Below are 17,912 nucleotides of genomic sequence, written 5' to 3'. Positions count from 1 at the left end.
TGATGTAAAGAACTGCCTTTATATTTCACATCACTTCCTATGAGAGGGACTTTGGCAGTGGAACTTGGCTTGGAGGGCTGGAGCGTGGGACCTCAGACTGATTCCCTTAGACAGCCATTTGGTAAGTGTTAAGGCTGACTCCCCTTTCCCTTGGTTCTTACTGGAGGCACTAGCCTCCAAGAAGGCCCTTCATCTTGAAGGAGGCCTTGTGGCTAGAAGTTGAGCTAGATATAATCTTCTGGGAAGGATCCTTGGCTGAGGCCTCTGAACTCCCCCTGGCTCAGACCAGATAGGAGCAGATCTTCCCTTTTCCCTCTCTCTCCCTCAATCTTAATTCCTTCCTTCTATTCTAATAATTCTAATAATAAACCACCATAAAATTCCATTCTGATTTGAGTATTTCACTGGGATTTAGAATTTAATCTGGTGACCACTAAACATATATATTCAGTATCAACCCTAAATTTTACCTTTAACATCTGTTATCTATGTAATAGTCTAAGGCACAATGGTAGGGGTGGGCAGCATTTGATATAGATGTATGAGTGGGAGAGTGGAGAGGGATGCCAATAATGAATAAGGTGATAGGTCAGGAAATTGTGTTTGGATAATAACCTACAAAAGTTCAGAATCACTAGGCTATGTAGAGTACCATCAAGTATGAGTATGTTAACCACTGAGCAGAATGCCTCTCTTCTCCTCATAGGAGACTATAAATCCGGCTGGAGTCATATGAAGTAGAAAGCACAGCCAACAGATGTTAGGCTTTATTTCACTCTTCATCTTCTCTCTGAAAGTTAGAGATTAGGCAGGAGATTTTTCAGAAAAGAAAGAAGGCCAATTCTCTACCAACGTTTCCTTCCTTTTTCCTCAGGAGACAGATTCATCAATAGATAGAAGCAAGTGGGAAAATGAAAGGTTGTCCCTCTTCTCACCTGAAGCTGGAGATCAAGGGATTTAGGGAGAAACAGGAGTCTCCTCCACAGAGGGATATGGGAATTAGTTGATATAGATGGAAATCATACCAAGTCCTTGTTGCCTTTCACTATGAGAAATACATAGAAGGAGAGGGAAAGCATTTAGTCAAATGGAAGATCTCATAACTACAACAATTTTTGAAGTAGTGATGAATGCAATACTTTTTGAGATACATGCAATGTCTATTAGGATAAGAAATTATTTGGGATTTCCAATGGTGACAAAATAAACCTCTGCTAATACATCACTATAGTTTTGCTTACTTTCATAATTTGTGAGAATACTATGTTTTAGATAGAGGTTAGTAAAAGTAAAAACTTGCTAAAATTTATCCAAGGTTCAAAATCCCATTCTATAATTATGCTAGAATAATGCCAAACATTATATTAGTCACAGTTCCTCCTTTTTCAAATAATGATAAAATAATAAGTGTCTCTCTGCTAAAATCACACAAAATACAATTTGGTATCTCAATTTGGAAGGAAGTCTAGCATCTTTCTTTAGAGTTCCATTTTAGAATGCAATCTTGATAGGAAAGCTTCAGCCTACATCTCTATGGTGTAAGAACTTCAGTCTAGGATTTAAGGGCATAATGAGCAGGAAAACCCTCCTTCATCAAGGGTGTGAAGAGCAGGGAGATAGGGTGAGATATGTGTTAATTATTAAGGGTAGGCTTAATATTTTAAGTAAACAGTTTAAGTCTCAGCCAGAGAATGTGTCATCACTATGAAATGAATTGTTGTTCCACATATTTGTACAAGTGTCAGTGATAAAGATTCCAACTTGTTAAAAGGCAAGACACCAACTTTCACTCTCTTAGATGATAAAATAGCAACTAAATTAAAATTATAGATTGAATATATATGTATATATACTATATAATATAATGTGTGCATAAATTTATTTAAATCAAGGTACTACATGTGAGATTTATAGATATAGATATATAGAAAGTCTCAGCCTACATCTGTGTAGAGCAAGAACTTCAGCCTAGGGTTAAGTTTAGGGATTTAGTGAGCAAGAAAACCTTCATTCATCTGATGTGAAGAGCACAGAGATAGGCTGAATAGATCTATATCTAGATCTATCTATCTAGATCTATCATACATACATACATATAAAGAGAGAAAGGGTGAATTTGAAAATACATACATATGTATACATAATTCTCAGATCTTCCTTGCCATTCTTTTATCCCTCCTTCTGGCTGGTTTATATTGCTAGGATACTTTTGACCTTTTGCCACTATCTGATAATTTTTAATGATCTTTACATTTCTGTTGAATTTTTTTTTACTATTTTATAGGCTCTGTTTCAGTCTCTCTCACATCACAGACTTTTTGATTATCAAGATGTGTAATTACTAATAAAAATTGCAAGAATTACCCATGACATTTGTAATTTCTGGATCTCTTTTTAGTTCTCAAAGACCAATCTTTTCTTTAAAAAGGCAAAGGTGTGTTTTTTAATTGATTTTTTGATAACTTGTTCAGTAACTATTGTTACTTTGTTGGTCAGATTTCTTTTTAATTAGGCCATCTGTTCCATGTTGAAAGCTGAAATCAGTGTATTACTAGAGTCATATGTTTTCTTATTTGAACTCTAGCAAAATACTTGTTCTATCTAGTGCTGAGATAACTTCATAACAAATAGTGTAAAAAATAGACTCGAATACAGGACTACAATCCCCACAAGCCTTTGCTCCACTTCCCCAAAATGCTTTGTAATCTCAGGGGAATTCTGAGGTGGGCTGAGATCGAGGAAGGATTTAAGCTGGTAGCAAAGGTTTTTGGGGCCTCTTTTGGACTTCCATTTTGGAGCAGATGCATCTCTTGTGTGATGTGAGGTTATTTTGTCTAGGCCTCTGGCCTAGGCACATGTTTCTTACTTGCATATTCTTTAATCTTTAACCTTTAATAAACCTCTAAAAAATATAATACTCCTTGCAGAGAGAAACTAATTTCTACCTGCCTCAGTCTCCCCATATTCCTAAATTTTAATCTTTACAGATGGTGACCATTAGATTGGATGAGAACTTCTCAATTTTTTTAGCCTAGATAATGATTTTTTTAAAGCCAAATTTCTCCAAGATGTTCTTTAGAAAACTATCTTGATCAGCTCCTGCCTGTGGCCCTGTCCTGCTCCTGCTTCTGCAGCCTCTCACCTGGTGCCCAAGCTCCTGGCCCTGCTTATCTTTTTTTTTACCCTCCCAAAGTTGTTGATCAGCTCCTGCCTGCCTGCCGCTGCCATCCACTTCGGACATCTGCTTCTCCCGGCCCCACCCCGGCTGCCTGCTCAGCTGGGCCCTGCTTGTCTGCACTCTGGCCCCGGCCCAGCGGACTTTCTCTCGCTCACCTGGCCCACCTGATTCAACCAAGATTGTAATCACCTGATGACCTGCCTGCCCAACAAACCCAGATCCTTGGTGGGTAACAAAATGGGGGTGGAAGTGGGGGGGGTGTATTGACTCCACCTGGGTGGCCTGGGCTCCACGTGGACTGGGGCAGGAGGAGGGATCATATCAGGGGAGAGAGAAAAGGGAGAGGAGAAGAAACAGATTTTTCAAACAGAAACTTAATAGCAATGGGCTGTTTAAAAGGATACCTTTTGACTGTTTTGGTAATTTCATTGATTTCACCTGCATGCCAGAAGAAAGATTCAGCCCAAAGATTCAGCTTTGGGGAGTCAAATGGGTGGCTCGGCGAACTGATATCCAGACATAAAGACATGCGGTCCTGGGTTAAAATCTGGCCTCAGATACTTCCCAGCTATGGGGCCCTGAGCAGATCCCTTAACCCCCATTGCCTAGCCCTTACTACTCTGCCTTTGGACAATAGACATTTAAATGGATAAACACACCTAAGGAACTTTAAAGACTAAAGCCTATATTCTAAGGCATTTTAGACTCCAATGGTTTATAAAAATCTCTGTATTCTATTGCATTTTTTGATATGGTTTAACTTTGTGATTTTAAGTTCATATATTACTGGATTCAATATTATTCTCCTTGAACTGAAGGTTGATTGAATTTATTTTGAATGTACTTAGTTTTAAAAATTCTGTTGTTTTTCCCCTATAACTATTGAACAAATATTATTGTGAATAAGCCCATATATGAAAAAACAGCTTTTTTCTATTTTGCCGAGGATAGATGGACTTCAGAACTGGTTATAATTGTATTAACAACCTTGGAAAAATTTAATGTGCTAAATACCTCAAATGATTTTATTTTAAGGGTTTTTTAAATATGATTTTTGGAATTTTTTTTAACAATCTGGTTATTTTTGCCTATCCCTACCACTAGGTAAGGCCAATAGTAGCTGAAGTGAAATACATTTTATAACCCCCAACCTTCCCACATTTCTAAATATGTGAATGGAAGTTGGGCAGTTAATCTCAGGGCATTTGTATCCCTAAAAGCCTCCAAGAAAATGGAGCATCCCTTTATTTACACTCTTCAGTTCACTATTTTACTTCTACCAGAATGATATATAGATTTTCTGATTATGTTCTTAACCCACGATGAGTTTTACTTTGTTTAAAAATATGTTTATTACCAAGGTTGAAAGATTGCTATGTTTGTAAAAATTGTGACAAATGTCCATCAATTCATAGGCTTTAAAAATGTCATACAGCAACTTATGTGAAATATGAAAGTGTGTTTGTTTGCTATTGTAATTAATTGGGCTATTGGGAATTTTGGGGATTTTGGTAACTACAAATTTGTATTACTGTATTTTTAAAAATGAAAAAATTGTTAACCTTGTTCAATTCATTTGCCTTCTACTCACAGTGGTCATGGCCAGATATTAAGAGGAAATGGATCTCATTTTTGGTGAGAAAGCCTTGCATTTTATATTTTCTTAGCTGACACAGAGTGTCAATGATTATAAGCTATATTTTTGAATTTTTTAAAGCTCTTTTATTATATTTTTCTTGCATGTGCAATATACTTTTTCAGTTTTTTTATTATTTTTTCTCTCCTTTTTTTATTTGAAGCACATGTCACCAGAATTAAGATTTTCTTTAACTTTTTGACTTTTCAGTGCTACAAGTTTGAAATACATTTGCTAATGCATGCCCTAAAAAGCTTGTGACTATAAAAATGATCCCACTAATTATTTAAATAAATTATGGGACTTTGCTTAATGATTCTGTATGATTCCAGGACAAGATATACACACAAGAGCCATTGCACAGAGCCAAAGAAAGGCCAATCCAGGATGGATTGATGCAAGTCTAAGCCAATACAAAGGTCTTGAACCTAGTGTGAAGACTCAAGGTTACTATGTTTATCATTGCTAGACATAGGCTTTCCTTGTGTCCACACTCACTCTGAAGATACTCACAGACGAGTATCCCCAAACTTGGCTCCTACTTGGCTTCTATGATCTGGTCCCTTTCTTTTCTGCCTCTCATAGTGTGGTAATTTTCTGTAGTCCAGGCTACTGACTGGGTAAATGCATCATTGCTTAGATCATTTTGATTGGGCCCTGATTCAAGGACCTGTTATAGATTTATTTTTCTTTTACTTGTAATTTTTACACATAAGATTTTGATAGTCTATATTTTCATCCAGAAATTTTTCTTTACTTTTTGATTTTTCTGATGTCTTTTTAATATCTCTTGCCAATTGATTCATATACCTCATATCTCAGCCATGCATCCCTAAGTGATCCTTTTAATAAAAATCACCCTCTTAATGGGGGGGAATGTAAAAAAAATATCATTATTTAAATTGCAAAGTTTAAATTCCTTTTGAGAAGAATTTTAGGTAAAGAAGATGCTACGTCTCTGAATCCAGAACTGAACTGTTGGAGAAGCCACCATGAAGAAGCCTCCAGACCACAAGTTGCACAAAATTGAACTTTGGGTGTGGTTGATTGAACATTTATTTGTATCTGTACTTTCATGCCAAAGGGGACTGCCCCCTAACTGGCTTTTTGTCAATGCGTTCAGCAATTATTGGGTTTGTTTGTTTTTTTCTCTTATGATCAAATTATTGTAATCTTTAAATTGATTATGTTTTCATGATCCTTTGGAAAAAAAATTAATTTTTTTGCAAATGATCAAATGGGTGAATGTAAAGAATAGACTCGAATACAGGACTACAATCCCCACAAGCCTTTGCTCCACTTCCCCAAAATGCTTTGTAATCTCAGGGGAATTCTGAGGTGGGCTGAGATCGAGGAAGGATTTAAGCTGGTGGCAAAGGTTTTTGGGGCCTCTTTTGGACTTCTGTTTTGGAGCAGACACATCTCTTGCGTGATGTGAGGTTATTTTGTCTAGGCCTCTGGCCTAGGCACATGTTTCTTACTTGTATATTCTTTAATCTTTAACCTTTAATAAACCTCTAAAAAATATAATACTCCTTGCAGAGAGAAACTAATTTCTACCTGCCTCAGTCTCCCCAATTTCCTAAATTTTAATCTTTACAATAGATATAGATATTTTAAATCTCTATGAGTTTTACCTTTGTGTGCAGATTTGTATTCTTGTGTGGTTTTAATATTTATTTCTTTTTATTCATAATTATTTAATTCATACTTGTTGTGAAGCTCCTCTAAAATCTGTCTATATAAATATATCTATATATCTACCTCTATCTCTATTTATATGGATATATACTTAATGATCCATCACTCTCTCTCTCTCTCTGTCTCTCTCTGTCTCTCTCTCTCTCTCTCTCTCTCTCTCTCTCTATATATATATATATATATATATATATATATATATATATATATATAAAGAGACAGAGACAAAGACAGAGAGACAGAGAGATAGTAAATAAAAGAAAGACTTTATTGGCAGATCTCAGTCCAACATAAAGGCAAATATGCTTAGCAAAACTCAGTGAAAATAATTTTTTCAATAGCTAAAAGGCATGGAATTATTTTTTACCTCCATAATAAGTATAATGTTGCAAAGACAATATTACTTAATTCAAAGTAAAGATAAAAATACATAATTCGTATTTGAATATTCTGTCTAGATTAGCCATTCTTTTTACAATCCTACAAAGAACGCAGATCATATCAATTTTGTGCTTAGTCACTGATTACAATTCTCTAAATCTTCAAAATGCAAAGATAACCAAAACATTTCCTTTATATAGTAACTTAACTTCTCTATAGAATAATATGCAAGAAGAAAAATTTGGTAGACTTAGATTTTCAATATTGTCAGTTATATTTCACCACCCAAAATAATTAGGGGTCTTTTAGCTTCTTTTTTGTGGCCATTTTGTACTTTATTGATTATAAAGTATTTTCCCATGGTTACATGATTCATGTTCTTTCCATTTTCTTTTCCTTCCCCACTCCCAGAGACAACAAGCAATTCCACTGGGTTATACAAATAAAATAATCCTTTTAAAAAATAAAAATATGGGGGACTTCTCGGTAAGCATGACTGCAGAGTAAATATGGCTTGCTTCCTCTCCTCAGACCCAACGACACAGACAACCTCAAAATACCCCCCCCAAAAAAAAACAACCATCCTCATAAGAACAAAGAGACCCCACACTAAGGCACAGCACTAAAGGTAGGTGGGATTCCGGCACTTCCACAATATAAGGGAACAAAAAAGTGACCCACCATCCCCCACCCACCACACTGACGGGAGCCAGAGTTTAAGTCAGCACTGGCCAGAATATACAAGTGAGGGAGGGGAACCCCAGGACTGAACAATGGGCAGCCCCTGGTCTGGGGACCTGAATAAGACCACCAAGGACCTACTCCTGAGAGTAGTAACACCCAAAACCCTGGTAGGTGGGAAAGGGGAACTCAGATATCGGCACCCAGAACTAGCACACTATAATCAAAGAGTGCGCGAAGGGATTCCCTGAAGTGAGCAAGGGGCACCCACAGGTCTTGGGAGTTAACTAAGACCACCAAAGACCTACACCTGAGAGCAGTAACACCCAAAAAGCTGGCAGGCAGCGGAGGGCAGACCCTGGGCTCCCCCAGGAAGACAGCACAGCTTCGGGGAACCGGGAATTTGCCTGAGGCTAAAGCCTTGATCATTAAACCCTTACACTGAGAGCAAGCCCTCCTCACTCAGATTTCTGAATGGAAAGGGGAGAAAAAAAAACATAGAGATGGCAAACAATGCTCAGGAACAACAGCCTCCCATCACCAAGAAAAGAAAGAAGAAGGGGGTGACTTTGGACACATTTTATGGAGCAAAAATACAAAATATAGAGGAAACACAAACAAATGCTCCAAAAATTTTCAAAATAAATGGAAATTGTCCACAAGCTCTTGAAGAATTTAAATTGGAAGTTATCAAAAAATGGAAGCCTTCTGGCAGGAAAAATGGGAAATAATGCAAAAGGAACTCATCAATCTGAGGGACCAAAATAACGCAATTGCAGAAACAGCTTGCAACATCAAAAAGCAGGACAGACCAAACTGAAAAGGAAAACCAGGCTTTAAAGGTCAGAATCAGGCAACTGGAATACAATGATCTTGCAAAAGAGCAAAAATTAATAAAGCAAAGTCAAGGGACTAAGGAATTAGAAGATAACCTAAAATATCTCACTGACAAGGTGACAGACCTGGAAAACAGAGGAAGGAGAGACAATCTGAGAATCAATGGTCTACCAGAAAAGCAAGAAATAAATAGTAACCTTGGCATCATAATACAAGATATCATCCAAGAAAACTACCCGGAGATTCTAGAACAAGGGCACAAAATAGGCATTGAAAGAGCTCATAGAACACTCTCTACACTAAATCCCCAAAAGACAACACCCAGGAATGTAATTGCCAAATTCCAAAGCTTCTAAGCAAAAGAAAAAATCTTACAAGAAGCCACAAAAAGACAATTCAGATATAAAAGAATGCCAATTAGGGTCCCACAGGACCTAGCCTAGCAATTTACACTCCAAATGACTGTAAGGCCTGGAACATGATATTCAGAAAGGCAAGAGATCTGGGTCTTCAACCAAGAATCAGCTATCCATCAAAACTGACTATATACTTCCATGGGAAAGTATGGGCATTCAACAAAGTAGAAGATTTCCAGGTATTTGTAAAGAAAATTCAGAGCTCTGTGGAAAGTTTGACATCCAAACACAAAGAGCAAGAGAAACATGAAAAGGTAAATATGAAGGAAAGGGGAAAGGACAAAAATGTTATCTTTTTCTTTTATTCAAACTCTCTTCTATAACAACTACATTTATATCAAATTATATATATTAATATGTTGGGAAAATGTAATGTGTAAATCATCTCAAAAATTGTATGCATCATTAGAGTAGTTAGAATAATCATGCATAGGGAATGTTTGGGGCATCAATATGATATGGAGAAAGGGGTGGGAAAGAAAGAAAAAGGGAGAGGGGGAATCATTGATGGTACTAAGATATACTTCAAGAAATGGAAAAAAAACTAAATAGAATAATTTTTCTCACACAAAGATACACATGGGAAGGGGAGGAGAAGAATCCTCCTATAAGAAGGAGAGAAAGAGAGTTTTTACTTAAACCTTACTCTCAGTGAAATCAACTCTGAGAGGGAAGAGCATCTAGATCCATTGAGATCTTGAATTCTATCTTATCCAACAGGGTAAAAGAGAAGGGAAAACCAAGGGCGGTAGGGAGAAGGGAACACAAAAAGGGGGGGAAGGAGAGGGGGAGGGGAACGGAACAAAAAGAGAGGGGCTAGAAAGTGAAGCATATCAAGGGAGGGGACTAGGGAGACTGATTTAAAGTAAATTGCTGGTTTACAAGGTTATAGCTAAAGAAGAAAGGTCAGAATTAGGGAAGGATATCAAAATGCCAGGGAATCCAAAAGTGACAATCATAACTTTGAATGTGAATGGGATTAATTCACCCATAAAATGTAGACAAATAGCAGAATGGATTAGAATCCCAAACCCTACCATATGTTGTCTCCAAGAAACACACATGATGAGGGTCACTCACAAGGTCAGAATTAAAGGATGTAGTAAGACCTTTTGGGCCTCAACTGATAGAAAGAAGGCAAGAGTTGCAATCATGATGTCTGACAAAGCCAAAGTAAATGTAGACCTCATTAAAAGGGATAGGGAAGGTAATTATATTTTGTTAAAAGGGAATTTAGATAATGAGGAAATATCACTAATCAACATGTATGCACCAAATGCTATAGCACCCAAATTTCTAATGGAGAAACTAGGAGAATTGAAGGAGGAAATAGACAGTAAAACCATATTAGTGGGAGACCTGAACCAAGCACTATCAAATTTAGATAAATCAAATAAAAAAATAAATAAGAAAGAGGTAAAAGAAGTGAATGAAATCTTGGAAAAATTAGAGTTAATAGACATATGGAGAAAAATAAATAGGGAAAAAAAGGAATACACCTTCTTCTCAACACCACATGGCACATTCACAAAGATTGACCATATACTAGGTCACAGAAACATGGCATACAAATGCAGAAAAGCAGAAATAATTTATGCAACCTTTTCAGATCATAAGGTAATAAAAATAATGATCAGTAAGGGTACATGGAGAGCCAAATCAAAAATTAATTGGAAATTAAATGATATTATACTCCAAAATCAGTTAGAGAACAAATCATAGAAACAATTAATGATTTTATTGAGGAAAATGACAATGATATGACATCCTTTCAAACTTTATGGGATGCAGCCAAAGCAGTACTCAGAGGAAAATTCATATCCCTGAGTGCATATATTAACAAATTAGGGAGGGCAGAGATCAATGGATTGGAAATGCAAAAAAAAAAAAAAAACCTTGAAAGTGAACAAATTAAAAATCCTCAGAAGAAAATCAAACTAGAGATCCTGAAAACTAAAGGAGAAATTAATAAAATAAAAAGTGATAGAAGTATCAAACTAATAAATAAGACTAGAAGCTGGTACTTTGAAGAAAACAAACAAAATAGACAAAGTACTGGTCAATCTAATTAAAAAAAGGAAAGAAGAAAAGCAAATTAATAGCATCAAAGATGAAAAGGGGAACCTCACCTCCAATGAAGCGGAAATTAAGGCAATCATTAAAAACTACTTTGCCCAACTATATGGCAATAAATATACCAACCTAGGTGATATGGATGAATATTTACAAAAATATAAATTACCTAGACTAACAGAAGAAGAAATGGAATTCTTAAATAATCACATAATGTGACATCATAATAATCATTCAAGAAAACTACCTGGAGATTCTAGAACAATGGAAGAAAATAGGCATGGAAAGAGTTCACAGAACACCCTTTACACTAAATCCCCAAAAGACAACACCCAAGAATGTAATTGCCAAATTCCAAAGCTTCCAAGCAAAAGAAAAAATCAAGGATCAAGGATATCCAGGGAAATAAAGGAAAAAATACAAAGGAAGGTAGCCTTGCAATCCCAGTTCTCAAACTCTATTATAAAACAGTGGTCATCAAAACTATTTGGTACTGTCTAAGAGACAGAAAGGAGGATCAGTGGAATAGACTTTTGGTAAGTGACCTCAGCAAGACAGTATATGACAAACCCAAAGACCCCAGCTTCTGGGACAAAAACACACTATTTTACAAAAACTGCCGGGAAAACTTCAAGACAGTGTGGGAGAGATTAGGTTTGGATCAATACCTCACACCCTACACCAAGATAAACTCAGAATGGGTGAATGACTTGAACATAAAGAAGGAAATTATAAGTAAATTAAGTGAACACAGAATAGTATACATATCAGACCTGTGGGAAGGGAAAGATTTTAAAAACAAGCAAGACATAGAAAGAGTCACAAAATGTAAAATAAACAATTTTGATTACATCAAATTAAAAAGTTTTTGTAAAAACAAAACCAATGTAACCTAAATTAGAAGGGAAGTAATAAATTGGGAAACAATCTTGATAACAAAAACCTCTGACAAAGGTCTAATTACTCAAATTTATAAACTGCTAAATCAATTGTACAAAAAATCAAGCCCTTCTCCAATTGATAAATGGGCAAGGGACATGAATAGGCAATTTTCAGTCAAAGAAATCAAAACTATTAATAACAATATGAAAAAGTGCTCTAAATCTCTTCTAATCAGAGTGATGCAAATCAAAACAGCTCTGAGGTATCAACTCACATCTAGCAGATTGGATAACATGACAGAAAAGGAAAGTAATGAATGCTGGAGGGGATGTGGCAAAGTAGGGACATTAATGCATTGCTGGTGGAGTTGTGAATTGATCCAACCATTCTGGAGGGCAATTTGGAACTATTCCCAAAGGGCGCTAAAGGACTGTCTGCCCTTTGATCCAGCCATAGCACTGCTGGGTTTGTGCTCCAAAAAAATAATAAGGAAAAAGACTTATACAAGAATATTCATAGCTGCGCTATTTGTGGTGACCAAAAATTGGAAAATGAGGTGATGCCTTCCAATTGGGGAATGGCTGAACAAATTGTGGTATATGTTGGTGATGGAATACTATTGTGCTAAAAGGAATAGTAAAGTGAAGGAATTCCATGGAGACTGGAACAACCTCCAGGAAGTGATTCAGAGCAAAAGGAGCAGAACCAGGAAAACATTGTACACAGACTTATACACTGTGGTACAATCGAACGTAATGGACTTCTCCATTAGGGTCAATACAACGTCCCTGAACATTCATCAGGGATCTAGGAGAAAAAACACTACCCACAAGTATAGGACAAATTGTGGGAGTAAAAACACGGAGGAAGAGCAACTGCTTGACTACAGGGGTTGAGGGGACATTACTGAGGAGAGACTCTAAATGAACACTCTAATGCAGATATCAACAACATGGAAATAGGTTCAAATCAAGGACACATGTGATACCCAGTGGAATCGCGTGTCGGTTATGGGAGGTGTGGTGGGAGGGGGGGAGGAAAATAAAATGATCTTTGTTTCCAAGTAATATTGTTTGAAAATGACCAAATAAAATAATGTTAAAAATAAATAAAAATATGTACAAAATTTTGATTAATAAGTTTGGGGTACCAAATGCAAATTTTCCATCAATTTCATACTACACTAATTTATACATTTCATGTGTTTAATGTTATTTTTTTGTGATATTGTGTATAATTTTTCTTATACCCAGAAAATTATGCCTATTGAAATAAACATTTTGAACTGTAAACTGATTCCCTTAGAGATGGGTTTCTAAAAGCTAAATCTAGTTCCACAGGGGAAAAAGCAGCTTATCAGTAGTCTGTCTAGGTATATCTTGTATTTAAGTTTGATCAGAAGGTCTCTTTTTGTAGGTTTTCATTTTTTTTTTGTGATATTTAGGCTCTTAATCATGGGACCCAGAATTCCTACTGATTATAATTTTAGGTACTGTAAGAAAAAGGTTCTTGATAATTCAGTACATTTTAAATTCTCATACAAAACTTCTTTTTTTCTATTTTTATTGTCACCATCCTCAGTCAAGTTCTTATCATATCTAGCTATCACACCCTAGATGATTAAATAATTTCCTACACTGAATATTCTAATCCATGCTACAAAATCTCAACATGTGAATCTTTTTCATTGTTTAGTTGTTTCTCTCCTTAACATAACAATATGATATGTTGAATTATAGAAGACTACTGAGATGTTTCTTTTTTGGCTTTAGTTATGAGTCTGCCTCACAATGAATACAGTGGAAATTCAATTGCCTGTCATTCAAAGTTTCTCTCCTCTCCTCAAACTGATTTTACCTTCACCAGTTCATTCGTATTTTCATAATTCTTTAACACTATCTTTTGGTTATTTATAAGGACTATAACCCTAAACCTTTCTATTAAATTCTACCATACTTCAAATTATTTGCTTTGAATACTTCTTTATCCCAGTTTACCCTCCTCCCATCTCTGTACATTTCCATTATACTATGTAGTTGTGTTTCAGCTTGGGCAATCAGAGCTCTAGGCCAAGAAATAGCCAACACAAAATTTTCCCCAAGTGGTCTCCCTTGCAACTATTTCTTCATGGAAGGAAACAAAATTTCCTTCATAAAAATTTTGTGGATGAACCCTAACTATAATGCATCATCATTTTCTTTGAAGTTTTAAAATAAACACAGTATGGAGCCACATTTCAAATATGACCATAGATTGACTTATTTTATTGTTTAAACATCTTATATTCTTCTCCCAGTCAGATGAAGATTTCTTCAAATAACAGTACATTTAACATTTTCTCCGTCTATGCACAATGTGCATGCTATATGATTAATGAATACTAAATAGAATTCAATTCATGATTTCATTACCTGAAGTTGAGAGAACTTCAATGTAGGTCTTGCATATCTTCTTTCTGTGTACTACTCCATCTATGCCCATAAAGGCTCATTTCTAGTTTTACTTTAAGGGTGTCAGAGGGACAAACCTTTAAAATTCATGTATAATGATCAGTTACCTATTTTTTTAATGTACTATGTACAGAGAGGGAGCCAAGCTTGAGGATTAGAGGGATCAATCTAGGTGAACTCTATCAACATTTCCTTCTAAATTAGTATAAAATACTACTTCAAATTCAGTTTTGGAGTGACTGAGCTAACAAAAGATCAGGGTGAAATGTTTCAAATCTGAGAAAACTTGGGACTTTAGTAAGAGAATTTTGTGACATCACGAGGGCACCTATCTAAAACACACCCAGGCAGTGTCATCAGTGGTGTCTTCCCAGGAATTCTTAGCATGTTGAAAGTAAGAGGGATTAGACAATGGTCAGAAAGAAATTACTGGACATCCTTTGCTGGGACTGGATACAGATGGTGCTGATTTGTAATTATATTGCCCATACACAATTCTAGGTTTCTGTACTAGGAAATAGAAAAGTATTTGTATTTGGTTCCAGTAGGGTAGGGCCCTAGTTTCAGTTCCAAGAAAAAGAGGAGCATTTGTTATTATGCATGGAGGGGAGTATAGGATCTGGTTATAGTTCTAGGACCAAGACTATAATTAGCACTTCTAACTTTAGGATAGCAAGGGCCTTTCCTGGGTACAGACCTGGAAAACAGTAACCAGATCTATCCTCAATCATATCACCTTGGAACCACCAAAAACTATCAGATCTACAGAACTGGCTCTCAAAATAGAAGCACAAAAAATATTGCACCTTGTAACATTGCCTCCCCAATCCCAGGTGAGCAGAATTTAACTTTAACATAAAGTTGAAAGTAAATAAAACAAGCTGATAAAATGAGCAAATAATAACAAAACTTGATCACAAAAAGCTGCTATAGTGAAAGTGAAAAATAAGGCATAAACTCAGAAGAAGACAACATCTTAAGCAAAGACACAATGGGATATGCTAATTGAAAAGAAGTATAATAAGAATTCCTGGATGGACTAAAAAATTTTATGACTGTATAGTAAAAAATAGGTAAGATATGAGAAAAATTAAAGAAATATATGAGGATATTTAACAATTTGACAAAAGAGGCATAAAAATATTGAGGAAAATATCTTTTTTCTGCTTATTTATTTGTTTATTTATTTGTTTTTATTGGGACAATTTCAAGTATTATTCCTTGGTTACAAAAATCATATTCTATTCCTCCCATCCCTCCACCCACCCTTCCTTTAAACAATGCTCAATTCCACTGGGAATTACATGTGTCCTTGATCAGAACCTATTTCCATGCTGTTGATGTTTGCACTAGGATGTTCTTTTAGGTTCTATATCCTGAATCATATCCCCCTCAACCCATGTAATCAAGCAGTTGTTTTTCCTCAGTGTTTTTACTCCCACAGTTTTTCCTCTGAATTTGGATAGTGGTCTTTCTCATAGATCCATCCAGGTTGTTCAGGATCACTGCATTGCCACTAATGGAGAAGGCATTGTACATTTGATTGTACAACAGTGTATCAGTCTCTATTTATAATGTTCTTCTTCTGCTTCTTTTCCTCTGCATCACCTCCTGGAGGTTGTAGTTCCAGTTACCATGGAATTCCTCCACTTTATTATTCCTTTGAGAACAATAGTGTTCCATCACCAACATATACCACAATTTGTTCAGCCATTTCCCAATGAAGGGCATCACCTCATTTTCCAGTTTTTTGCCACCACAAAGAGCACAGCTATGAATATTTTTGTACAAGTCTTTTTCCTTATTATTTTTTTGGAGCACAAACCCAGCAGTGCTATGGCTGGATCAAAGGGCAGACAGTCTTTTAGCGCCCTTTGGGAATAGTTCCAAATTGCCCTCCAGAATGGTTGGATCAATTCACAACTCCACCAGCAATGAATTAATGTCCCAACTTTGCCACATCCCCTCCAGCATTCATTAGTTTCCATTGCTGTCATGTTAGCCAATCAGCTAGGTGTGAGTTGATACCTCAGAGTTGTTTTGATTTGCATCTCTCTGATTATAAGAGATGTAGAACACTTTATCATGTGCTTATTAATAGTTTTGATTTCTTTGGCTGAGAACTTCCTGTTCATGTCCCTTGCCCATTTATCAATTGGAGAATGGCTTGATTTTTGGTACAATTGATTTAGCTCTTTATAAATTTGAGTAATTAGACCTTTGTCAGAGATTTTTGTTATCAAGATTGTTTCCCAATTTGTTACTTCCCTTCTAATTTTGGTTACATTGGTTTTGTTTGTACAAAAACTTTAATTTGATGTAATCATAATTATTTATTTTACATTTTGTGATTTTTTCTAAGTCTTGCTTGGTTTTAAAATCTTTCATTTCTCAAAGGTATGACATGTATTCTATTCTGTGTTCACATTAATTACTTATAGTTTCCTTCTATATGTTCAAGTCATTCACCCATTCTGAGTTTATCTTGGAGTAGGGTGTGAGGTTGACCCAAACCTAATCTTTCCCACACTGTCTTCAATTTTCACAGCAGTTTTTATCAAATAGTGGATTTTTGTCCCAAACGCTGGCATCTTTGGTCTTGTTATAGACTGCGTTGTGGAGGTCACATACCCCAAGTCTATTCCGTTGATTCTCCTCTCTGTCTCTTAGCCAGAACCATATTGTTTTGATGACTACTGCTTTATAGTATAGTTTGAGATCTGGTACTGCAATGCCACCTTCCTTTGCCTTTTTTTTTTCATTATTTCCCTGGATATCCTTGATCTTTTGTTATTCCAAATGAACTTTGTTATGTTTTTTCTAATTCAGTAAAAAAGTTTTTTGGCAGTTCGATTGGTATGGCATTAAATAAGTAAATAAGTTTGAATAGGAAGATCTTTTTTATTGTTAGCTAGTCCAACCCATGAGCAGTTAATGTTTTTCCAATTGTTTACATATAGTTTTAATTGTGTGGAAATTATTTTGTAGTTGTGTTCATATAGTTCCTGTGTTTGTCTCAGGAGTTAGATTCCTAAGTATTTAACATTGTCTAGGGTGATTTTAAATGGAATTTCTCTTTCTACTTCTTGCTGCTGAGATATGTTGGAGATATATAGAAATGCTTGTGATTTATGTGGGTTTATTCTGTATCCTGCAACTTTGCTAAAGTTGTTGATTATTTTGACTAGCTTTTTGGTTGATTTCCTAGGGCTCTTTAAGTAGACCATCATATCATCTGCAAAGAGTGATACCTTGGTCTCCTCATTGACAATTTTAATACCTTCGATTTCTTTTTCTTCTATATTTACTACTGCTAGTGCTTCTAGTACAATGTTAATAATAAAGGTGATAATGGACATCCTTGTTTCACTCCTAATCTTATTGGGAATTCATCTAGTTTATCCCTTTGCAGATGATGTTGGCTGATGGTTTTAGATAAATACTCTTTATTATTTTTAGGAAAGACCCTTCTATTCCTATACTTTATACTGTTTTCAATAGGAATGAGTGTTGTATTTTGTCAAAGGTTTTGTCTGTGTCTATTGAGATAATCATGTGATTTTTGTTGGTTTCCTTGTTGATATGGTCAATTATGTGGATGGTTTTCCTAATATTGAATCATCCTTGCATTCCTGGTATAAATCCCACCTGATCATAGTGAATAACCCTCGTGATCACTT

The sequence above is a fragment of the Monodelphis domestica genome, chromosome 6 (genome assembly GCF_027887165.1).
Source record: "Monodelphis domestica isolate mMonDom1 chromosome 6, mMonDom1.pri, whole genome shotgun sequence".
In the NCBI taxonomy this organism is placed as follows: Eukaryota; Metazoa; Chordata; class Mammalia; order Didelphimorphia; family Didelphidae; genus Monodelphis; species Monodelphis domestica.
The sequence above is the reverse complement of the archived record's forward strand: the minus strand, read 5'-3'. Positions refer to the sequence as shown.